This window comes from Narcine bancroftii, chromosome 13 (genome assembly GCF_036971445.1).
Source record: "Narcine bancroftii isolate sNarBan1 chromosome 13, sNarBan1.hap1, whole genome shotgun sequence".
Lineage (NCBI taxonomy): Eukaryota > Metazoa > Chordata > Chondrichthyes > Torpediniformes > Narcinidae > Narcine > Narcine bancroftii.
Genome location: NC_091481.1, coordinates 18,965,433 through 18,992,650, shown reverse-complemented (window position 1 = coordinate 18,992,650; position 27,218 = coordinate 18,965,433). Strand labels below are relative to the sequence as shown.

Here is a 27,218-nt window from a genome sequence, read left to right as displayed (position 1 = left end):
GCCTGAAGTGTGTGTTGCTGTTGCCCAGGTGATCCAGAGTTGAGTAGAGAGCCAGTGATATTGCATCTGCTGTGGAGCGATTGTGCTGGTTGGCGAATCGCAGTGGGTCCAGATCTGTTCATATACAAGCAGCAAGGGTTTGCATTAGACATCATGTCTAACACATGGCTGAAGAGCCGGTTCCTATGTTGTACAGTTCAATGTTCCATAAAAAGCGATGGAATTTTAGTTCATCTTCTATATAATGTCTTGACTTTGAAATTGTCCCTTATTTTTGTTCTCTACAAATATAAACATGACTAAAGATTTGTTTTTGCGCAGACTGTTCAAATTGTTGGAATCAAAAGATTTTCACTCTTTCCCAAAGCAAAACTTCAAAGCTGGTTGCTAATTCATGAGTCCCATGACTCTCAGCAGCACCTGAAACCTGATACTTAGTATTCTCATCCTTCTTCCAATTTACTGAACAGTAAACAGGGGACTTATAATCAGGGGTCCAGTGATAATTCTTTAGGTGCAGGAGTTCACCAAAAACGGCGATAAGGAGGTGCCGGAGCTGCCCCATGAGATACCAGCCTCCTGAGTGTCGGAGTGGTGCTCCTGTGAGCTCCTGGAGCACTGCACCCCTGCTCCTAACTCCTCTTCAGTGCGCTCTAGCTTCCTGATATCGTTAAGCAGATTCCTTCCCTCTCATCAATTGATGAAGGCTGGAAATCATTAATGTTGAGACTGTTTAGCCAAGGTGGTCTCAGTAGTCATTATAATGGATGGAAAATAAACAAAAAAATATTTTCCATTGTAACTTAGCTGAAGGTTTCATTTGTTGTCCTCAAGATCAGTAAAAATGCACTGATGACTGAGGCCCTTCACGTGCAGCATCTTCCTCTATATCCAGTCATCATTTTCCCCGACTCCACTGAATTAACACAGACATCGCATTGTGGGAAGAAAATGCATTCAGTGCCTTGAATGCCTGATCATATCCTGAAGCCTCTTCTGTTTATATGCCATAACTTTGGAGGAGTTTGTGTGAGCTTGGCTCTTGCCAGGGTTACATATGGTTGGCAGAAGAATTCCTAAGTAAATTGCCAGCAAAAGTAGATAAATAATTCATTTATTTCAATCATTATTAATAAACATAGAACATTAAAAATGTTGGCCTTCAACATTTATGCAATGAAAATAGCATCACCATCACAAATATAGTAATTCATTAATTCATAGACAAGATAATTGCTTCACGTTGACTTGTCAAATTTTGCAGTTTGTTGTTATAATGCACCTTAACCATCTGGAGATTTACATAACAATAGATGAATATATCATGTGAGCTAATGAAGATAACAGTGTATGAAAGAGGAGACATGATGTGGCTATATACAACTTCTCACCTTGACAAAGCAAACGGCATTTTGAGGATAGTTTTAATTTCTTCATCTAAATCATCTGCATTAAAGAAATTAATCCTTTTCTGGCAATGGGTGAATAAACAGAATGGACATCTAAAATGTCTGATAATCTTGAACTAATAACTTGCCTTCAATAAAAAGCACAAATGCAGCAAGGAAAACCAGACAATTATGTCAAGGAGGCAATGGGGCAGGGTAGTAACTTCTCAATATAAGAACCATTTGTTGGAATTGAATGGATCAAGAAGGGATGAAAAATGATAAAGCTACACCTGACCTGGCATGCAGTGATTTTACAATGGCATTGGTACTGTTGGAATCTAGGGGTTAAAACATTATGAAAGAAATGATTAATTAATAAGTTTATATGTACTGCATGGTTCAGGGAAAAAGAGGAATGTGATTAAGTGGCAATCACAGCATGGAGCAAAGTTGGCTGAGCAAAATTGTCTACTCCCAAAATACAGGGAGAGGAAATGCATAAAACGATTTAGGAGGAATGCTCAAACTGAAGGAGGTGGTGAGTAGCACAGGAGACACAGGCCAGACCAGAACAAAGAATGGCCTGCAAGAAACAAAGGGAATGGAAAACCAGTCTAGGAAGAAGATTAAGGCAGGAGGAGGTGTTAAAGAGAACAGCAGAAATTGGCCAGACAAGAACAGAATGGTGATTAGAAATATCTGGGGATGAATTAATTTCTGATCAACACAACTAGGGATAGTCTGGCCTGGAGGATTAAGATGGGAGTGCTACACCCCAGATATCTGCAAAACAGGAGATGACTGGTGATAACCCTTATGCAAAAAGATCTAGCAAAGGAAGACAACTTTTGTTCTGTATGATAAGGTTGATCTATATAAACTGAGCCAACTGGACAATAGGGGTCAGTCTTGGGGAATAGCTCACTGTGCAGGTGACCTATGAACTAATGACTGACCCAGAGCTCTGTTAAGTTTTATTCTTGTGCTGTGTAATAAACTGACTGTTGAACCGAATACCTTCTCCTATCACTTCATTCAAAGAACACGCTGGACTCAGACCACACATAGACTAAATTAAGAGTAAGGTAAAGCCAGAGTCCGACAGTATCCATTAACTTTGCTGCCCCTGTTTCACCAGTTCTCAACACTATCTTTATTATTAAAAGTCTCATGGAGATTTACAGCATGAAAAATAGGCCATTCCACCCAATACAACCAATAATTTCATCTCCGTGCACCTGGTCCTCAGCCTTGAAAGCACAGGTAACACAAATGCTTATTTTGACATTTCCTAGATGCTGTTCGGGACTCAACTTCCACCAGTCTCTCGGCCAGAGATTCCAGCGGCTCACCACTCTCTGAGTGAATATGGCCCCCCCCCTCTCAGATCCACTCTAAATCTCTTGCCTCCTACCCTACGCCTATGACTTTAGTTTTACCTTTCTCTGTGGTGTACCCGACCTATTATCCTCATAACTGATACAGGTAAATCCAGTCCCCTCTTAAACTTCTCCAGGGAGAACAGACCAAGATTCGCCAGCCTCTCCAAATGTGAAATGTTCCAGGCTCATCCTGGTGAATGCCTCAGTAGAAGCACAATGGATTTTAAAATCACAGTGTGAAAATCACACACACAAACATACACACAAAAGCTTGGATTCCTGAGAAAGCTTGCCCTGCCACACTAGACTCAATAATGAGTTTACTGATGCAGGTCAAGGGCAAAGGATGTAATGTTTTAACCCTGGAGCAGAGCAGGGAACTGGGACTTCTTCCCATAGGGTTACATGGGTTACTCCTGGATTTAGAACTGGAAATTAAACAGATCACAGAGCTAAAATAGTTTAAAACTAACATGATCTTTCAATATATTGAATATATAACATATACTGCATATACTGCATATCATACTCACTTCAAAATCTGATTAAGGAAAATATCACAATGGTGTCGCTCTATACCTATGGTCAGGCACAAATCAAATGCCATCTACAAATTTGCCAATGACACCACAGTCCTTGGCAGAATGACGAACACCAATGAGGAAGCGCGCAGGAATGAGGTAGATTGAGTGGTGTAACAACAACAGGAAAACCAAGGAATTCATTGTGGATTTCTGGAGGGGGAAATCCAGAGAACATGAACCAATCCTTATCAAGGGGTTAACAAATTCCTGGGTGTCCACATCTCTGAAGATCTGTCCTGGGGCATCCATGTCAATGCAATCATGAAGAAGGCTTGTCAGTGGTTTTACCATATGAGGAGTTTGAGTAGATTTGATATGTTACCAATAAATCCTGAAATTTCTACAGGTGAACATTCTGACTAGTTGCATTACTGTCTGGTATGGAGGTGCCAATGCACAGGACAGGAAGACTACAGAGAGTTGTGAACTTGGCCAGCACAATCATGGGCATCAAGGCCATCTACAAGAAGTGGTATCTTGAAAGCAGCCTCTATCCTCAAGGACCCTCACCACCCATGCCCTCTTCACGCTGCTATCACCAGGAAGGAAGTACAGGAGCCTTAAGACGAATACAGCTGAATGGATAATGACCCACAAACACTACCTAACTCGTTTTTCTTTTTTGCAATAATATTTATTATTAAATGTGATTTATAACTTTAATATTTGCACTAGAAATGAATATTTGCATCTGTAATGCTGCCACAAAACAATGAATTTATTAACATGTTCATGACAATAAATTCTAATTCTGAAGGATGGTGGAAATGACAGTAAAACTGTACAGTTAGAATGATGGATCTAAAATATTACACATCTGGCTAGAACTTTTTCCTCAGTCAGTAGAACTAGAAGCATTCTGCAGTCATGTCGACATGGATACGATGACTCAAAATTAATTCTACTGAAATAAATGGAATGAGGTTTTAAACCAGTACACTGCTTGCTTGTGAGATTATATAGTATTTCTGCCAATTCGACCTGACGGATTTCAAAAGCATTCAATCTTAAAAGCCATTGATAACTAATTTAAACTTTAAACTGAGCATTTATTATGATACCTTTACTTGAGCCATATTTGGACCCCACTTGTGTGACATAAAGCAAAATGGTTCTAATTTATTTGCTATTATGCTTTTGCCAGTCAATGCGGATAATTCAACCTTTTCTCTCTCCTGAGTTTACTTTGTTATCTTCTATTTATTTTGGCACAAACTTTAGTTCTTATTTTGTTCTTTTAAATTGCAACATAATTGGTTCTGGTATCAGCAGTGAGATGAACTTGCTCCTATACAAATAGGTAAATGACTAAATGATTGATTTTGTGTAGGTTGTTGGTGTTGGTTCCATCAGATTTTCACTCTTTCCCAACACGTCACTTCAAGTTGGTTGCTAATTCATGCGTCCTGTGACTCTCAGCAGTAACTGTAACCCAATATTCAGTCTTCTCACTCTGTTTGAATTCACTGATAATCCTAAGTAATATTTAATGACTTTCCACAATGCATCTGGCTTCATGGTATTTGTTAAACATATTCTTTTTTCTCCCATTAATTGGTGCATGTGGAATTCTATGATATTTGGGTCCACCAGTCATTATGATTGATAAATGGAAAATAATTTGTTATTCATGGAGCAGTGGAGATACAGCCTTAATTTTAATTGGATGCTGAAGTGGGAATGAGTCAGGCTTGTGTCCAGGTTGGATATCCATTTTCTTTATGCACAGGAAACAAACAGAAACTAAGATGACAAATGCAATGGGAATTAAAGTGGGCAAGTCAACAATGGAAAGGAACTCAAATCATTTTCATTTTTAATCTTGGTTGGAAAAAAAAATCCCAGCTGACAAACTAATACTGTACATGTATATTGACCATTGCTGCTTGTTCTTGGAATTTAAAAGAAAAATTAAAGGGCTTACCTTTAAGGAAAAATAGCTTTCAGGACATGCTGGAGATGTGGTATCCAGTTGTAGTTAATAGAACATAGAACACTACAGCACCACACTTTGGCCCTCAATGTTGTGCCATATACAAAGTACTAAACCATCCCTACCTCCTAAGCCTCTATTTTTCTTCCATCCTTGTGCCTGTCTAAGAGTCTCTTAAATGCCCCTAATGTTTCACCTTCCACCCACCACCCCTGGCAAAGCATTCTAGGCACCCACAACTCTCTGTGTAAGATACACTTATGCCTGATGTGTATCCTAAACTTTCCTCCCTTCACTTGGTATAGATGTCCTCTGGTGTTTGCTGTTCCACCCTGTCTATGCCTCACGTAACCTTGAAAACTTCACTCTGAAGAGAAAAGTCCCAGCTCTACTAATCTTGTCTCACAAGACTTATTTTCCAATCCAGGCAGCATCTTAGTAAAAATCCTCTCCATAGCTTCCATATCCTTCCTGTAATGAGGTGACGAGAACTGAACACAATGCTCTGAATGTGGTCTCTTCAGATATTTGTAGAGTTGCAACATGACCTCTTGACTCTTGAACTCAATAGCCCCAATTAATAAAGCCTAACATCCCATAGGTCTTCTTAACTATGCTATCAACCTGTGTGGCAACCTTGAGAAATGTATTGATGTGAACCCAAAGTCCCTCTGTTCATTCACACTCTGAAGTTACCAACCATTGACCCTGTACTTAGCCTCTGGTTTGTCCTTCCAAAATGCACCACCTCACACTTACTCAGATTGAACTCCATCTGCCACTTTTCCACCTAAGTCTGTAACCTGTCGATATACTTTTGTAACCTAACAACTTTCAGTGTCATCCACAACTCCTCCAGCCTTCATATCATCTGCAAACAAACTGATCCAGGCAGAATATTTTCCTTACACTACTACAAACACCAGAGGACATCTATACCAAGTGAAGGGAGGAAAGTTTAGGATACACATCAGGCATAAGTGTATTTTCCACAGAGAGTTGTGGGTGCCTAGAATGCTTTCTACATGCAAGCCAATCTTTTTATCCACACAGCCAAGTTTCCATGGATCGCATGCCTGATGACTTTCTGAATGAGTCTCTCATGGGGACCTTGTCAAATGTCTTGCTAAAATCCATATAGACCACATCTACCACCCTACCCATATCAATTTCTTTGATACCTCTTCAAAAAACTTAATTAGGCTCTTGATGCACGACCTTCCCTTTACAAAGCAATCTGACTATCCTTGAATAGACTGTAATTCTCCAAATACTCATATCCTGAAGAATCATCTCCATTTGTTTGCATACCACTGATTTAAGACTCACCGGTCTATAATTCCCAGAATTCTCCCTATTACCTTTTTTAATCAAAGGGACTACATTTGCCATTTTCCAATTCTCCATCACCTCCCCGTGGCCAAAGAGGACTCAAAGATCATAGCCACTGCCCAAGCTGTCACTTCCCTCCCTTCCAACAGCAACCTGGGATATATCTTGTCTAAATGCAGGGACTTATCAATCTTAATGTTTTTAAGAAGATCCAACACAATAAAGTCCAGCACACAAGCCTGTTCTATTCCGACCTCACCTTGATCAAGATAATTTCCTCTTGTGAGTACTGAAGCAAAGTGTTCATTTAGGACCTCCCAACCTCCAGGCACATGTTGCCTCCTTTATCTTTTAGTACCCCACCCTTAATTCAATTATGCCCTCATCTATGTGAAAATAAAACTTGGAAAATATCTCCAAAGGCTTCAGAACATAAAGATGTAATGGCGCACCCTCAAGGATGTGTGCTTAGCCCACTGCTCTACTCATTACACACCCACGACTATATGGCCAAGCACAATTCCAATGCTATCTACAAGTTTGCCGATGACACCAAAGTTATTGGCAGAATCACAAATGGCAACGTGGAAGCGTACAGGAGGGAGATAATTCAGCTCATTGAATGGTGTGACGATAACAACCTTGTGTTCAACATCAGCAAAAGGAGATGATCGTTGCTCCAATCTTCCAACATATGACAGTCCCGCCATCCCGGGAATTAACCTCACGAACCTACGCTGCACTCCCTTAATAACAAGAATGTCCTTCCTCAAACTTGGAGACCAAAACTGCAAACAATACTCCAAGTGTGGTCTCACCAGGACCCTGTACAAATGCAGAAGGATCTCTTTGCTCCGATACTTAACTGTTATGAAGGCCAACTTGCCATTAGCTTTCTTCACTGCCTGCTGCACCTGCATGCTTACTTTCAGGAACTGAGGAACAAAAATAATCTTTCAGTGACGGATGAATAATCAATGAAGCAAATACATTGCCTAACTTTTCATGCACTATTATTTTTATTTTTATTTTTTATAGTAATGTTGTAAGGTGGCTATAATATGAATGTTTCATTATATGATGCTGCCCCAAAACACCAAATTTTTGACTTGAATTTATAATAAATTCTGATTCTAAAACACTCTACCTATTTTTGACTGCAGAGATCTTTCTTTGTTTTATTTGAAACATCTTGCAAGAAAGACGGAATGCGTGAAACGAACCAATAATCCTATGAATAAATATTTTTCATGCTAAACTTTAATTGGCTGCTCTTGGTAACTGCAGTGCTCACTGCTGTTCCTAAAAGGATCACTCGTAGGCAATCGCTGACATTCTAGATTGTTCATGCTTTCGCTTCTGGAAAAGATCAAAAATTCATGTGATACAGATTGTGCTGTTAAGTTTAGCTTAACATCGCAAACAGAATTGCCTGAATTTTTGACATTTTCTAGAAACAGAAGGATTGCCATTAAACGGTGTCTTACTTTTCAACGCATACCGCTACATTATACTGTAACTCTTAACTGAAGTGAGACCTTCTAAATCACACTCAGAAAATAAGTTCTTTAATCTTAATTCTTGTTTATATAAGACCCTGACAGAACACTGATGTGGGCTATTTGCCGACAGTTTCTTTGTTATAAGAGAAAGAAAAAGTGCAACCTTGATATTAAATTCACTTTTATTTTATAATTAAGAACCTAACATTATATGGAAAGAATGCTGCATCAGAAGCAAATTTAAAGGTAACCAAACATTAATATATATTTTTTGATGGCATGGTTGGTTATAAATCTGTTTTGCAATATATTAATGTACACCCATGTCTTCTTTCTTTGGCTTGGCTTTGCGGACGAAGATTTATGGAGGGGGTAAAAAGTCCACGTCAGCTGCAGGCTCATTTGTGGCTGACAAGTCCGATGCGGGACAGGCAGACACGGTTGCAGCGGTTGCAGGGGAAAATTGGTTGGTTGGGGTTGGGTGTTGGGTTTTTCCTCCTTTGCCTTTTGTCAGTGAGGTGGGCTCTGCGGTCTTCTTCAAAGGAGGTTGCTGCCCGCCAATCTGTGAGGCGCCAAGATGCACGGTTTGAGGCGTTATCATACCTAATTGCATACAAAATAAATCCTGTCTTATTCTATCAGTCATAATTAACATCTCTTGCATTTATCATGCAAAATAAAGCATTGGAGGTTCAGGTAGCAGATCTTGATTATATTTCATATTAGCATAATTTTCTTGATTCATTTTCAGTTTTGCAAAATATTCTGTCAATGCCTCACTTCTTTGTTAATCAGAAACTATTTTATTCAACAGCCATTATAAGCCGGTCTGTCGCAAAGCATGAATGAAAGCTGGTATCCAAACGGTTAAATTAATAACGGCTGTTGACAAAAGCTCAGGATTTCACACCATGTAAGCAAAGGCAAAGTGCATGTTCCTGAGATGACATTCACAGCGCCACCACCATGGAGATTGGACCATGTGATCATAACAAACATCTCATATGACTCTCTGTGATGAAGCAGAGTGGGTCAGCATTTCCAAGCGCTCTGAGTTCAGGCACATTCTTTTAATAGATTATCTAACTTTATATCCTCTCGTGATTTCACTGAACAAAGCTGTTCCTATCATGGAGCCAAACTTAACATCACAAGGTGAATTGCATGAATTTTTGACATTCTCGAGAAAGAAAAAGCATGTTAGTGAGGGCTCACAAGCAATTCTTTTAGGATAACACTTTGAAGAAGCAATTTTTTTTCTTTTCTATCTCATGACGTGCGCAGTCCTCGACAAATAACGGAACATTACATCTGACCTTGATGATCAAGTTTGTCCTCACGAGGTGAGTTGCAGCGTCACTGCAGAAGGAGCTGACTGAAGAAGCATTCCTTCCTTGCGCATTTGATGGAGGCAGATCATTCCGCTGAATAACCCATTCTAGTCAAGGATGTACCAGTGTGCAGATTATTTATTCAAGAAAACATAATTTGTATTTTTAAACCCAGTAGCTGGAAACAAGGACTGAATCAGAATCAAATTTCTTATCATGAACAAGTCATGAAATTTGGTGTTTTGCAGCAGGATTAAGTGCAAATATTCATATTATAACCATTTTACAACATTACTATAAATAAAAAAACAAATAGTGCACGAAAGGTAAGGCAGTGTCTCTGGTTCATTGATAATTCAGGAATCTGATGGCAGCGGAGAAGAATCTGTCCTTGTGCCATTGAGTGCTCGTCTAAAGGCTCCTGTACCTTTTTCCCGATGGTAGCAGAGGGAAGAGAGCATGGCCTGGGTGGTGGGGGTCTTTGAGGATAGAGGCTACTTTTTTAAGACACCACCTCATTAGATTTCCTCAGTGGAGTGAAATCTCGACTCTGTAATGTTGCAGGCTGAGTTAACAAACCTCTGGAGTTTATTCTTATCCTGAGAGTTAGCGCCTCCATCCCAGACAGTGATACAACCAGCTAGAATGCTCTCCACAGTACATCTGTAGAAATTTACCAGTTTTTGGTGACTTACCAAATCTCCTCAGACACCTCACAAAATATAGCAACTAGCAAGTCTTCTTTGTGACCGCATCAACGTGAAGGCTCCAGGACAGATTCTTAGAGATGTTGGCAGATAGGAATTTGAAGTTCTTGCTCTTCTCCACTCCTGAGCCCTCAATGAGGACTGGGCCATGTTTCCCATTTTCATCTCCTTGGTTTTGCTAATTTTGAGTGCAAGGTTGCTGTCTTTACACCATTCAATGAGCTGATCTTATCTCCCTCATATATGGTTCCTCATTGCCGTTTGTGATTCTGCCGACAACTGTGGTGTCATCGGCAAATTAATAGATAGCATTGGAATTGTGCCTGGGCACACAGTCGTGGGTGTATAATAAGTAGAGCAGTGGGTTAAGAAGCCATCGTTGGGTGTACCCGTGTTGATAATCAGTGAGGAGGAGACATTGTTTCCAATTCATACTGACTGTGGTCTTCCAATGAGGAAGTCAAGGATCTAGTTACAGAGAGGTGGGGGGGGGGGGGTGGTACAGAGGCCTAGTTGTAGTTTCTTGACCAGCACTGAGGGAATAATGGTATTGAAGGCTGAGCTATAGTTGATGAAGAGCAGACATATGTATGAATTGCTGTTTTCAAGGTGATCCAGAGCTGATTGGAGACCCAGGAATATTGCATCTGCTGTGGAGTGACTGTGACGATAGGCAAATTGCAGTGGGTCTATATCTTTGCTTAGGTACGTGTTAATTCTGGCCATGACCAGCCTCTCAAAGCATTTCATCACAGTACAAGTTAGTGCTACTGGACAGTAGTCATTGAGGCAGCTCACACTACTCTCCTTGGGTACCAGAATGATTGATTCTTCTTTGAAGCAGGTGGGAACCTTTGACTGCAGCAATGAGAGGTTGAAAATATCCTTAACCTAGTTGGTTAGCGCAGGTGATATAATACCCCAGAACTTGGTCAGAATGAGAAGCTGCCTAATATCCACTGATTGAAGGCAAGTGGGTTGGTGTGACTCCATAGGTGGGGTTGTATTCAGTGAAGTCTGTCATCAACAGTTGAGGTTGGAGGTCCAAGGTCAAGAGTCTGAAAATATGCTTCGAGGCTTGATTTCATTTGTTCAAGGTCATTTGGATCTGATTGACAGTAAGGATGAGATTTCGGGCTTAGGACCAGAGGGTAAAATTGGTAGGAGATGAGTAATCAGAGGTAATGATTGGCTATCGGTTTGGGGACATGTTTCAGGGGATATGATTTGTTGTTTGGAGTGTTGTTCAGGACTTGGGGTACCTGATGGGTTCAGGGGAGTACTCAAGCATACATCGAATAGTTGGAAATGGGGGTCAGACTTTGGTAGTTAGGGCTGTAATTGGTGGTTGGGTTTGAGATTGGAGGTGAGAAGTCAAGGATGGGTTCTGAAATGAAGATAGAGCATCAAAGGTCAGTGTACCCTTGGGTGTTTGACAGTGCCGTGGGCAGCTCAGGGGAGCATCTCTCAGAAACATAGGATACAGGTGTAGGAGTAGGCTATTCAGCACTTCGAGGCTGCACCACTATTCAAGATGATCACAATTTATCATGTGACCTCAGCATCCTGCTCTCTCCCAATCCTTTTAGCCATCCTTTGAATATATCTAACCAAATTGGCTCAACAACTTTCTGTGCTTCATAACTCTGAGTGAAGAAGTTCCTCCTTATCTCAATCCTAAATGGATCAGAGGATTAACATTTAGAGAGGTTGCAATGTGGATGTTCCAGCATTTCACCGAGCAGATATAGGATGTACCTGTGGAGTCCTCCTTAGCTCAGTAATATGGTTGACCATGTGCTAGTGTTCTTTCCCCCAGCCCTAGACATTCCTACTAGGGGCATCACCTACACAGGATCTTCTCTATCAAGTGACGTCAGAATATTATAGATTTCAATGAGGTAGCTTTTAAACCCCATTTTCATATAGGAACATTCTGCTTCATCATTCTTCATAAAAGTAGTCCTTCATCACAGAAACGTTCACGTCCCCATTAAAAAAGGCAAATGTATTCTTCCTTGAAGATTGAGACTAAATCTGTCTCACCATCTCCTGTACAGTTGTGGACACAATTTCTTACTATAGAAAGACAACTCAACTAGTCATCTATTAAAGGAAATTGGTATTGACAGTACTACCAAGCAGCAAATGTGCAGTTTTAGTTTTATTTCGGGCTCTCATCCCCATCATATTTCATGAGACTTATCAGGACTTATTTAAGCCTTTGATGCTAAAATTGATTGCAACAATGGAGAATGGCTGTGTTTCATTCTTGTATAGTACCTTGAATGGGGAAAGTGTAACAAAATGTATGCATGACATTTATTTCAAGTTCATGATTTATAGCCAAGTGCAACTTGGAGTACCTCCCTCCACCTCAGGCAATGTATTCTGTGGGTCTGGAATGACTAAAGAGTTACATAATGACCTTTACATATTGGCTAAACTGTGTGAAGAGAGCAGCTGTCCTTCTCTAAAGATTATTAGTGAACCAGAGAGATCAATGGTTCTCAACCTTTTTCTTTCCACTCATACCACTTTAAGCAATCCCTATGCCATAAGTGCTCTGTGATTAGTAAGCAATTGCTTAACGTGGTGTGTGAAAAAGGTTTGTAAACCAGTTTTAATTGTACCTAATGGACTTGTTATGTGCATGGTTTCATAACTCCAAGGGAAATGGGCCAATGACAATTTTTCTCAAGCAAAATATTTCAGTAACAATTGGGTCTAGAGCAGTGATTCTCAACCTTCCCTTCTCATTCACATACCACCTTAAGCAAACCCTTACTAGTCACAGAGCACCTATGGCATAGGGATTACTTAAAGTGGTATTGGAGTGGAAAGAAAAGGGTTGAAAACCATTACATTATAGCAGCCTGCACAAGAGAGAGGAAAAGAATTACATGTGTGCATCATGTATACATTTCCAGCCATGTCAGCATTTGTGCCACAAACCAGAAATAACAAGTGCTCGAAACACCAATTCAATGACCAATGCTTGCATTGCAAAAATGCACAATGACACATCCAACAGAGGATAATGCCCACCAATCTTCACCCATTTTCATTGTTAGTTATGTCCACAATTCCTGCATCACATCAATGGAATAAACCCACATTATTTAAAGTTGGGACTGATTTTCTTGGAAAGCAACTAAAGCACATTGCAACACTATGTTGTAATGTCTCCTCTTTTGTGATTATGTCCCCCACCTTGTGAAACTATACTACTGCCATGTAAGGGGTTTGGTGAATAACTATAATTTATTTGCTTTATTTACAAGCTCAGAACTGATTTTATTGCTTTGACATTTCCATGCAGACCTCTGTATATTTTAACACACAGTAAATCACCGGCTCTAAATAACTCAATATTTTTGTTTATTCGTTATTTTGTTTGAACTTAGATCTTGTGAACACTATGTGATTTCCAGTTTTAAAGAAATAACATTTGTTCTTGAGCGAGATTACCCATATGAAATTAATCAGTTAGATTTCAGATTTATTACATACATACAACTCTGAGATTCTTTTTCTTGCAGGCAAGGCAGAATTAGCATTTATTGGTAGTGCAAAAAAAACCTGACACAACATACACATCAAAACAACTAAACTGATTGTGCAATGCAAATCAAAAAAAAAGTTTAAAAGTAAGAGTCCTTTGTTGTTGAGAAGTCTGATGGTAGTTGTGGTGGTGGGGTGGGTGAGGGTAGGGATGGTAGCAAAATTGCACAATTATTTCAATTTACCAAAAAAAAACGTGCATTTTAATTTGCATAAAACAAGGATGGATCTTGCTGTGAGAAACACAAACTTTGCAGATACTGGCAATAAAGGAGAAGCTGGAGGTACACAATCAGGACAGGCAGCATCGTGGGGAGAAATGGTCAATCAACGTATTGGGTTGAGACTAAAGTAGGAAGGGGCTTTATCAGCAGGGAAAAGAGGGGATGGGTGGCTGGGAGGGGCAAGAGGTGATAGTGTGTTTGACAGAGAAGGTGGGAGAGTTGGAGAAACAGGTACAGAAAGAGAACATAGGGAAGGGTGGAGTGAGAGGCGACAGATTAGAGTGGAAAGTGAGAACGGGTGTGGGTACAGATGGGACTAGATAGAGGTGGGGGTTACCTAAAACTGGAAAATGTATTGTACATGCCATTGGTTTAAGGTAGTCCAAGAGGAATATGATGTATAGTTCCTCTTGTTCACATTTACCCTACTTTATAATATGCCCAAGGTCGAGGCCCATGGTGCAACCATGAAGAAGATAAAGCAGAGTTGCTGCCATTATCACAATGTGTCTTTAATCTGCTAGTTTAAAGAGCTTATCTTACATCAGCTTCTAATTCTTCCTTGGCAGTTAAGGATCATTTTAAGGTACAGGTGAGGCAGAAAATACTTATGGGAAGGCAGGTGGCTGGAATGAAAGTTCATTCATTCCTTCCACTGGCCTTTGCAAGGCTTTCCCTCCAGGATAATATCTTCTCTGCTGTTATCAGACTATAGGACAGACTTCTCATTTGAAAGATCATGTTACTGTTCCATTGATTTAACTGAACTTTTCTCTGTCACACTGTACACAGCATTTTTGTTTCAATTTTTGCATTATCTGTTTTATTTAAGACTTGAACGAATAGAACACAAAATAAATTCTTTTCACTGGTTCTCAATAAATAATTTAATGAGAATAATCTATTCAATTCCATCAATTCAAAGAAAGAACTGTAAAGTTCAAGCGCTATCTTAAATACCCTATTTCCATTTTGGGCAGTTATGGGCCAATCATTCCTACGTCAGTGGGAATATTACACTTCTTCACTGAAGTTTTGAGAACATCCTTGGAGAAGTTTGTTCTCTTACTGTGATGGAGCTCAAGGTAGAGGGCCTATTTAAGAGTTCAATGTCAGGCACCCATCAGAGTTGACTGTGTACAATTTGCAAGAGGGCACTGATGCTTGTTTGCCTGTGGATTTGAAGGTATTTATGGAGACCGTGCCAGTTGTCAGTACTTTGAAGTGCTTGACACATCTCTCCAAAGAAGACAGCAGGGCAGAGATCAATTTTGCTTGACAAACTATGTTTTGAGGTTTTTTTTAGATGTCCGGACAAATTAATAACATTAGCATGATCTAAAATTCTCATCTTATTTACAAGCTTCAAAACAAGAATGCCTGTTTTACAAAAAATATGACTATTTCTGTCAAGTCCCACGTTTCCACCAATAATACAATGCTTTGAAATTTGGCCCATTTATAAATGCATGCAAAGCGCTACCATGTTCTAATTATTGTCAGCTAATTTACAGGTATTTAAATTAAATATTTTATATTTATGCTAGATTAAGGACATTTTTATTTATTTTATTTATAGTAATGTTGTGATAGTTATAATATGTCTGCACTATATGACGCTGCAGCAAAGCACCAAATTTCATGACTTGTTCATTGCAATAAATTCTGATTCTGATTTTGAAATATATTTCATTGAAGATGTCAACAATTGCTCATGCAAACTAATGCTCCAATTGAATTCCTTGTGTCCACCTTCATAAAAAAGAGGTTGAATCTAATCTGACATTAAAGAAAGAGGTTAAATGTACTGATATCACTCAGAATTTTTTTGAGGTATTTTGGTTGATGGAGATAATAAATGCTTTTACCACAATCTTTCAGTCCTTCAGAGGAAATAAATGTTTTTACCACAATCTTTCAGTCCTTCAGAGGAAAGAAGGAGTGTCAATGTTTTAGCTCAATTCAAAAAGAGAGGAGAAAGTCTGGTAACTATGGGTTCATCAATCTTTAATAAATGATAGCAAAGTCAAGTAATGTTGGAGTGCTTTTGATAAAGTACCATGAGTAGGTAGATGAAAATAATGAATTATGTTCCATAAAAGGACATTAGTTTAAGTCCTACATAAAGGAGGAAAAACCCAACACCCAACCCCAACCAACCAATTTTCCCTTGCAACCGCTGCAATCGTGTCTGCCTGTCCCGCATCGGACTTGTCAGCCTCAAACGAGCCTGCAGCTGACGTGGACTTTTTACCCCCTCCATAAATCTTCGTCCGCGAAGCCAAGCCAAAGAAGAACATAAAGTGGATAGGAATAAAGAAATACTTATAAATTGGGTATGTTATCGTATGACGCACAAGACAAATAAAATGGTTTTAAATGAATATTTCTTGACTGATGAAATGTGCTCAATGAGGAATCAAAGTGGACAATACATTTCTTGTATGTCAAAGACGTAAATAACATGATGGCAACAGACTTAGGGAAGATGGTAGATAGCAGATGAAATTTGATTCAATGCAATGTGAAGTAATGTACTTCAGGAGTAATAGAAGGAAGAGGTTGAATCAGACAAAGAATAGATTTCGAAAAAGGTGCAAGAGCCTCAGGGGCCACAAATCTTTGAAGTTGACAGGATAAGGTGACAAGTCAGATAGGAAAACAGATGAGGATATTGTACACAAGAGTATGAATGACAGGCTAAAACTTTATAAATCATGGACAGATATCAATGGAAACATTATTTATAACTGTGGAGGTTACAATTTTGGAATGATCTCTATCTTGAGAAAGAAAGGACAAAAGAGGTTTACCAGAATTATACCCTAGACAGAGAAGTTAACTTATGAGGGGAGAATGGAGATGCTGGACACATGAGAGGCTGTACTCAGGAGCAAAACAATTGCTGGAAGGACCCTGGTTCATGCAGCAACTGTGGAGGTTAAGGGATGGTTGATGTTTTGGATAGTCAACATTCCCTTTGAAACACAGATGGCTATTTTTTTTAGTTAACTTTCATTTTAATTATTTGTTAATTAATTTTCAATTCAGCATGATAACAGGCCCTTCCAGTCCATAATCCCGCACCATCCAAAAAACATACTGTGACCAATTAACCTATTAATCCTGAATGTCTTTGAAATATAAAAGGAAACCAGAGCACCTGGAGAAAACCCACTTTGTCACAGAGAAAACGTCGTTATAGTCAGCAGTGATTTGAACCCATGTCATGGGCACATCATAATATTGCAAAAACACTAATGTTGAAAATCTTCAAGGATTTTGAATTGACCCCATAGGGCATGAATACAATAATTTAATCCATTCAATTAAAAACTGGACCAAAATTAAATTTTCCTAATATAGCAAATAAATACTCCCATTCCACCCTATCAAACACTTTTTCAGCATCTAATGAGAGAACACATTCTATTGATGGAGTGGAAGGTAGATTAAAAAATTCAATGATTAATGTATATTATAGTAAGAATAATGATTTTTAATAAAACCAGTTTGGTTTGAATCTATAATAATTGATAAAATATTTTCTAATCTATGTGCTAAAAACTTAGAATCTTTATATCAACATAAAGTAATGAGATTGGTCTATTGGACGTACATTCTGTTGGCTCTTTCCCTCTTTTAGAATAGGAGAGATACAAGCCTTGTTAAATGATAAAGGAAGCTTCTCTTCTTTAAATGAGTCATCTGTAAGATTGTGAGGAAAACGATGAAGTGTGGCTCTAAATTTGATTTCTCCTTCAAAGAGATGGCTCAGGCATAGCTAGCTGAACGGGCTTCTTCAAAGCTGTAAAATTCTATTGCTTTATGTTCACAGAAACTCATTTTAACATTCATAAGTGCTCATTCACCTTTGCCAAGCTAATCACCTTAAAGCTGTAGTAGTTTGGGAATATTCCAGTTGAATGACCTTGGCTCTTCATTTTGATTCAATGCCATTAACATGTATAATAGGTTGACTACAACAGTCTGTTAGTGTGCTTCATTTGTACATCACTTTAAGAGACAATTAGAATAGCTGCTTGAAGATGCAAAATCCTCAATATATTAACAATAAATAACATCCAACAGGAAGGAATTGCTCTCATGACAGATGATAGTTTAAAATAAAATAGAAAATTGATCAAGAATTTCCCATTAAAATGGTCATTATTTTGCCCTTTTGGTCAATTCAGGTATATTCCTTCAAGGTCAACTGTATAAAATTGAAACCCTGCAGTCTAAAGAGAACTGCTTATGGTGTATTTTAATGCAGTTGTTATGGTAACCTGTAAGTTCCATGGGTTCCCAAAGCTAATTAAGTTTCATAATTATGGCCAGAAGCCAACTCCAGTCTACATTGGTGACCCTGTGCAATCATCCGTCCATCATTTCCATAACCTCATAACAAACACCATGCATTTTTAGAATAATATATAGAAAGATATTAAAATACACTCAGTTATTGCATTTTATTTGAGAATATACTTTGAGATACTCCGGAGAAACTCCCATCATCTTCCATGCATAGCATGAATGTATTTGAAGGACCATTTAATCAAATGTCCTGTAATTATTTATCAAGTTCCACATATGGTTGCCTCTTGTGAGTGAGAATAGAAATCATATTACAGTTGAGAAAAACATGTGATTCACTTACCTCGCTATTAATGAGAAGAGACAGTTATGGAAATGAGACTGTTTCCCATTGAAGTTGGTGACCTAATTTTCCTTTAAAAAGTTCAGCAAAGGTCTTTCTGCGGAAAATGTAATAATTTGTTTTCATTATTTGCTTTAATAATAGAGCAATGAACAAATAAGATTATGTACCCATGACTATATACTTCAGTTGGCCTCTGAATTTAACTTGGCCTGTTCAGCATTATAAGTGCCTTACCCAAGTTAAATATACGGTTTATATTTATATATCAACCCATATATTATTCAATAATATAATCCCAATAATAGTCTCTTACATTATTCTATATTTCATCTTTCACATGTGTGTTAATTTCATCGCACAAAAAAGCAAGTGAAATCAAACCTTATAGTTTAAACAAATGAGTTACAGACACTTTAATAATGCAAAATATCTTCCAGAATTCAATTTCAAAAATTTGTTGCAAACATTAAGATTTGATATAAAATGGAAAAAAAAATACACAGATATCCTTAAGAATAAGATATCCTTTTATTTTGTTTATTCTTTAATAAAAATCCCTGGAGTCTGAATAACACAATTTAAAAATTCAAATTATTTAAAAAATATTCTTCTCTTAAGTGTCATAAATTATCATTCAGTATGCCATAAAACATTATAACTTTACTTAACAAGACTTCAGTTATTTATTTCCATAAATTGTATAATATTTGTACTTGTGCAGACAATTGTGTTCATTTAAATACGTTATGGAGTTGCCCTGTTCAGAGGCTATTTCAGTTATCAGAAAATATAAATTTCCAACCTTGGCTCAGTTCTTGTCTGGCCCATTTTTTTTAAAAGAATGGTCCGATTCTTGGATGATTGATTTGAGGTGCATTAGAGCTGTCAGAGGAATAGAATTTTATTTGTCTAATAAATCTGCAATCTAATAAATATCTTAAAAATATCAGTAGTAAATTTAAATTAAATTTAGATGGACAGCCATTCCGGCCCATGAGCCTGTGCCACCCAATTAACCTACAACCCCCCGGTTTTGAACAGTGGGAGGAAACCGGAGCTTCCGGGGAAAACCTATGCAGTCATGGGGAAAATGTACAAAATCTTGACAGACAGCGTGGGATTCAAAACCAAGACCTGATTGCTGGCGTTGTAATAGCATTGCACTAACTACTACATTAACCACGTCACCCAAAATAATAGTTTAAAGGCCTTTGACAACAATAAGTTGACATAAAGTAATCAAGATGATCCTGGAATAGGGCGTCAGGTGACCTAGTTGGAGTTTGTGGCCCTGTGGGATGCCATTAATGAGGTGAGTTCAGCCAGGTGGGATGGATCCAGGACAAAACAGGCAAATGATTTCAATAGAATTTAGTTTTGTTAATAGAATACAATGTGCTGCCACTGTATTATTTCACACAATAAGTGAGGATAGTTTCCTCTCTTGCCATTTTAGCCTATGCAAAAGACGTTCGGCTTTCCCTATTACCTCACCCCTCCATATCACTGTGATAAGAGGTTTCATTTCTTGCATATCCTTAATCTCACCGGGGCCAATCTTCAAAGTCTCACCCCCAGTTTTCTCACTTGAAGCTTTCCTTGTCTCTAACTTTTTCTTCTTTAAAGTGTTCAACAATATCCATGTTTGAACCAACTATTTGATCACCTGTACAAGTGTATCCTTTTGTGGATTATTGTCAGTTTTGTAAGTGGCTCTGAGAGTGCTTGGATGATTTACTCTGTCATCGTTACAATATATAAATATAACTTGTTGCCTCCAGTGAATAATTTCTGGTGATTCCTCTTAAAAATAAGTTGTGGAGAGTTCCCCGCTGGTGGGGCATGGGGCAGTTTAGCTGCTCCTGAGCAATTTAGCTCCCACGCTCTATGTTTTAAACTCTTTGGCTTGGCTTCGCGGACGAAGATTTATGGAGGGGGTAAAAAGTCCACGTCAGCTGCAGGCTCGTTTGTGGCTGACAAGTCCGATGCAGGACAGGCAGACACGATTGCAGCGGTTGCAAGGGAAAATTGGTTGGTTGGGGTTGGGTGTTGGGTTTTTCCTCCTTTGCCTTTTGTCAGTGAGGTGGGCTCTGCGGTCTTCTTCAAAGGAGGTTGCTGCCCGCCAAACTGTGAGGCGCCAAGATGCACGGTTTGAGGCGTTATCAGCCCACTGGCGGTGGTCAATGTGGCAGGCACCAAGAGATTTCTTTAGGCAGTCCTTGTACCTTTTCTTTGGTGCACCTCTGTCACGGTGGCCAGTGGAGAGCTCACCATATAACACGATCTTGGGAAGGCGATGGTCCTCCATTCTGGAGATGTGACCCATCCAGCGCAGCTGGATCTTCAGCAGCGTGGACTCAATGTTGTCGACCTCTGCCATCTCGAGTACTTCGACGTTAGGGGTGTAAGCGCTCCAATGGATGTTGAGGATGGAGCGGAGACAACGCTGGTGGAAGCGTTCTAGGAGCCGTAGGTGGTGCCGGTAGAGGTGGGGCATGGGGCAGTTTAGCTGCTCCTGAGCAATTTAGCTCCCACGCTCTATGTTTTAAACTACATTTTCCTTAACATGGGGGTTTTCTTTTAGTTTTAATTCTTTTTCTCCCCCAATTTGTTTATTTTAACATACCAGTTCTTTGAGTCACCACGACTTCTCGTGGTGCTAAAGCCAGGTGGAAAGAAGAGGAAGCTCCAACTTTTCTGCTCTGATGGGATACATTCAGGACATGAGTAAAGATTTCAAAGACTCTAAAAAAAGATGGGAAAGAAATGAAAGCCTCTCTTAATCCCGTCTCTGGGAACATGAAAGAATTACGAGCCATCACAAAAGAATCATGGCTCCAAGATTAAGGACTTGGAAAAAGCTGCTGAAACCCATGATTCCTTAATGAAAGAGGAACAACAACATAATCTGGAGCTAAGGAAATGCAATGATATGTTAGTGAAGAAATCCTCAGATTTGGAAGGGAGGAGCAGAAGGAATGACTTAATTATTCACTTAAAGGAGGGAACAGAATCAGGCCGGCTTTCCCAATGCTTTGCTGAGGTCTTTAGGTCAAATACGTTGCCAACTCCCTCTGAAGTCAACAGAGCATACCATTCATTTATTCTAAACCTGTTTCTAGTTTGAAACTTTGATCCACCGTCAACTGTTTACATAATTTCCGGATGTAAAACCAGCTTCTACGAGAGTCTCATCTCAGAGGGATCCTACAGTATTGTGATCAAACTATAAGGATAACTATGATGAATATAAATGTTATGAAAGAATGATCTACATACAAAGATATTATGTCCCAGCTTTACACCATCATTACGTTTTCCAGCTAAGCCAAGAATTACTTTACCAAGATAACAACAAATAGCTGAGCTCGCCCAATGCTGCGATTACATTTTTGAAAGATAATTCTTTAGTTCCTGATGTTCAGTAATAGATATTTTATAACTTTCTTTCTACTGTTTTTATTTTCCCTTGATTTTTTTTATATGAATATTGAAATCTTTCTTATTGTTTCAAGATTCAGTGAGATGATGAATAATTAAGATTATTGTATTTGTAAATGCTTTTTTTTATTAAATCACTGTCTCAAATATTTAATTATGCTATAAAAGAGGAAAGATTTTTCCCTTATCTTTTCATTTCTAACTTTCTAAGTTTTTGGAATCTTCATCTTAATTCATTTTTTATTTCATTATACAAAATAATTTCACAGCTGTGGGATTTTTTTGTTAACTTTTAGTTACACTTCTGGGATTTCTGCCAGCTGTGACTTTTGGGGTTTTATTATTTTCTTTACCAGCTTCTGCCTTGAGCAGTTGGAATTTTCTAGGAGGGGGTAACATTTTTTAGTTAGTTGTGTTGGGTTCTTTTTGTTGCTGGACAAACCATTTCGTTTAATAATTATGGTTTACTGATCTTTAATTTATTTGATGCCAACCGATATTAAGGTTTTGTATTGGAATATTTCAGAGTTAAACTATCCAGTTAAATGTCATAAGTTTTTTTTTCCCACATATTAGAAAGTTTCACCCTGAAATTGTCTTCTTGCAAGAAACTCACTTTCATATACCTGATACCTTGTGTTCCTTTAAATTTTGGAAGGACAGCAATTTAATTCTGCATTCTTGGCTAAATCCCAGGGAGTCTCAATTCTGATGGATCAACCAGTGCCATTTATTAAGTATGAGGTTATCGCTGACACTGTTTTTTAATCTTTTCTTATCTTATGTTTTGATCTTGTCAAATCTTATGTTTTTGTAAACATCTATCTTTTTGTAAAGCTTTTTTATCTTCTATCGGAATTAAATGTGTATTCTTTGATAATAGCCAGCCACTTGAATTGTTGGCTGGACCCTGTCCTTGACCATTCTTCTTCTAGAATTGCTAACCTAAACAAATCATAAATTCCTTTATGTTACAATCCGTTATTATGCATGTATGGAGATTTCTCCATCCTAATGACAAGGAATTTTATTTTCTCTAATGTCCACCATACCTTTTCACATATTGATTACTTTCTCATAGACCAACAATTGATCTCTTCTGTTGATTCCAGTACATATGAAACTATAGTAATTTCTGATCATGCTCCTGTGATCTTGTCTATTAATGTGCCAGATTTGCCAAATGTAACGAAGCAATGGCAATTCAACACTATATTACTATCAGAACTCAATTTTTCAAAATTTATGAAAGATCAAATTGCTTTTTTTTCAGTAAATATTCTACTCCAGATGTATCCTGTTTAGTAGTTTAGGATGCTTTTTAAAGCATTCATTAGAGGTTAAATAATTTCTTTTATGGCAAACATTAAAAAGAAAGCTAATTCTGCAAAAGATGACTTGGTTAATCAAATTAAACATATTGATTAACAATATGCCTTGCCTTCGAAACCCAAGCTTTATAAAAAAAAGAGGGTCAAAATTAAAACTAGACATGACTTATTTTTACCTACCCTATACTCAACTTTTAAAAAGTAAATCTAAATTCTTTACTTATCGAGATAAGGCAGAAAAACTAGCCAAATTAAAAGTTATGCAGCTAAATGACTTATTACAGGGATCTGTAAGGCTTATGGTAAGATTAGAAATGATCATGCTGAAATAAATGAGACTTTTTCTCAGTTTTATTTTAATTTATACAGTTCTGATTTGGTTAATAATCAAACTTCGATGATCAGAATCAGAATCTGGATTTATTGTCATGAACAAGTCATGAAATTCAGTGTTTTACAGCAAACATACATATTATAACCATCTTATGACATTCCTATTAAAAATAAATTAAAATAATAACAAAAATAGTACACCAAAAGTCTTTCAACTCTTGGATAGATTGAATATTCCCACTGTCTCCTCAGAGAATTAACCAAAGCTGGAACAGCCTATCTCTGTAAGTGAGATTGCTGCAGCTATTAACTCTTTGTATTCTGGCAAAGTTGCAGGGCCAGATGGCTTCCCTGTGGAGGGTTATAAAATATTTTCCCACCTATTGATACCTCAATTGGATTTAGTTGTATCCCAATCCTTAGCAAGTGGGAAGCTACCAGAAACTCTTTAAGAAGGCTCAATTTTTTTAATACCTAAAAAGAATAAGGTCTCATTAAACTGTTCTTCTTATAGACCAATTTCCCTTTTACATGTGGACACTAAGATATTATCTAAGATTTTAGCTATCAGGCTAGAAACTATTATACCTCTTATTATCTCTGAAGACCAGACCAGATTTATTAAATAGTGTCATTCTCAATTTAACGTTAAATTTAGTGTCATTCTCAATTTAACGTTCGCCATTTGTTACTGCCCCACAGTTGCATACTCTGAATGTATTATTTCCTTAAATGATGAAAAAGCATTCAACAGGGTGGAATTGGAATATCTATTTACTGTGATAGGAAAATTTAATTTTGGTCCTCAATTTATCAATTGGATAATATTGATATATTTATCTCCTTCAGTTTCAGTTTTTACTAACTCAATTAGATCCAAATCTTTTAATTTGCATTGTGGAACTAGACAAGGTTGCCTTTTAAGCCCTTTGCTGTTTAACCTGGTGCTAGAAACTTTAACCATGACTTTTCAACAATCAGATGAAATTTCTGGAGATGTCCAGAAAGTATATCTTTAAGCAAATGACCTTTTGCTGAATATATTGAATCCAGGTCGATCGATTCCCTCTATTCTGTGTCTTCTACAGCAATTCGGTCAATTTTCAGGATATAATTAAATTTACATTAAAGTGAGATGTTTGTATTGGACTCTTCTAACTCTTTAGATTCCTTTATTCCTTTTAAAATAGTCAATAATCAATTTAGTTATCTGGGTATTACCATCACTAGTAAATTTAATAACCTGTATAAGGAAAATTTTCTTACCCAACTGAGTCATGTTCAGAAGTCCTTGACTTAATGGTGCCCACTTTTGATGTCCTTATTGGATGTGTTAATATTATTAAAATGAATATCCTGCCAATATTTTTGATTTCAAACTGTACCAGTGTTTGTTCCTAAATCCTTTTTTGATTCTTTGGACTCTCTTATATCTTTCTTTCTATGCAATAATAAGCTTCCACATCTTAAAAAAAAATCTTCCTTCAAGGTATTATGAAAAATGGAGGCTTGGTATTACCTAATTTTAGATTTTACTACTGGGCAGCTAATATCAGATACATTATTGTTTGGATTCATCATAAGGTTCTTTTAGATGCTTCAGGCTAGATTAATTTAGAAATTAAATCTACTAAAAACTTCTCCTTTATTTCAATGCTTGGAGCTCCTTTACCTTTTACTCTGCTCTTAGATTATCAGATAATTTTGTTGCCAGACATACGTTGAGAATTTTTAATCAGGAAACATTTTGGATACCATCTTACATAATTCTGTTCCTTCCTCCGTTAGTTCAAGATATTGGTTTTTATCAATGGTCCAACTTAGGTATCCAATCTTTCTTCAACCTTTTTATCGACCATTGTCTTGACTCTTTCAAACAACTATCTGTTAAATGGCAGTTGTCTGTCCTGCATAAACTTCTTTTGCTATGTAAGCATAATTCCCTGAATGGAAATAAAAAACTAAGGCAACAAATATTTTCTGAGACGACATGGGATTCTATTTTGAGATGTAGTCATTCATCTTCTCTTTATACTGGACACTGTAAGGTAAAACATCATGAGATGGGAATGTGTAGGGAGTTACCCTGTACAGGGCAGTAACAAGAAGGGGAGGTGTCCTTGTACTCCTGTTAGGTAAAACATCATGAGATGGGAATGTACAGGGCTGTAACAAGATGTAAATGCATCCTTGTACTTACAAGATAAGAGAGACATTGATGGATTGAGAGGCAGGAAGCTAGCAGGGAAAGGATAGCAACAGTTTTAGTCATTGGACAAGTAATGATATGATGATGTTCTAAGCATGTATCCAAGGGTATAAAAAATCACCATTTTGCTGATAACGGCAGAATGCATTCTCCGACTAACCTGGTTGGTCGCAAGTGTTACAATCCGGTAATAAAGAACAAAGAACCCTGATTTCGACTCAGCCTGGTGTTTGTCTCACTCATTCATGAACAAAGCAGACCTAACAACACTCACTATTACAATATAAAGTAGTACATCATGCCCAGTATTCTAAAACCCGATTGGCTAAATTCTATCCGAAATTATGCAATAAATGTGAAAATGAAGATGTCCATTTTATCATAGGTTTTGGTTATATCCTTCTCTTCTCAATTATTGGGAAAATGTATTTTGTTCACTATCATTAGTTCTTAATATTAATTTGGCTCAATTTCCTTTCATTGCCTTGTTTGGAATATGTGGACCAATGATCTGATATTGAAATCTTCACAACCCCATGTAGTAGCTTTCGGTTCCCTGATCGCCAGAAAGACCACATTAATGAAATGGAAAGATTCTGTACCTCCCATTCACTCTAAATGGCTGTCGGATATGATGGCTTTAGAAAAAAATTCGATGTTCTACGACTGTAATGAATATAAACTTTATTTCTTTTTGGGGTTCTTTCCTTAATTATTTCCAAAATTTGTAATCTTTACTAATTTTTGAATCTTGCCCTCATTATCAGATAGTGGACCATGTATTTTGCCAACAACCTGTGTACATAGGGAGCTGAATTTGTAGAATTGCCAGTTTATTTATTTTTCCTTTTTTGCGTGTATTCCTTTCTTTTAAAAACGTAAGGTTACTGATATTATTATCATATAAATTTAATTATTATTCTATTCATGTTTATTGACCTATGTAACATTTGCTAAATGAGATTAATAAAAATATTGAAAAAGAAAGATAAATTACATGAGATTATGTAAAAGAAAACTTCCTTTAATTCCTATCAGACAATTGCTTTATCTCCCTTTAGGAATTCCCAAAGGATTACAGAGATTTTGTGCCTCCAGCCAATGATGATCCAGCAAATAAGATGCTATCACTTTGATTTAAGAATAGATGTAGATGTAGGATCCTATATAATCTGGGTGATTATGCAAAGAGGACAGATGCTCATATCTTAATGGGCAATATGAAAACAGTATCTGTTATCAAGTGAATAGCTGATAGAGTATCAGAGAAAATTATTCACTCAGAAAACTA

At 37.6% G+C, this 27,218-nt stretch overlaps 1 long non-coding RNA gene across 1 annotated transcript in view; it reads right to left on the bottom strand.

Moving 5' to 3' along the window:
* LOC138748128 (uncharacterized) overlaps positions 1-27,218 on the bottom strand; it is a 233,303-nt gene that overhangs the window by 105,415 nt on the left and 100,670 nt on the right. The window contains exon 3 of the long non-coding RNA XR_011347811.1: positions 18,611-18,707. This is a non-coding gene — a long non-coding RNA (uncharacterized lncRNA). The remainder of the gene's footprint in view (positions 1-18,610; positions 18,708-27,218) is intronic.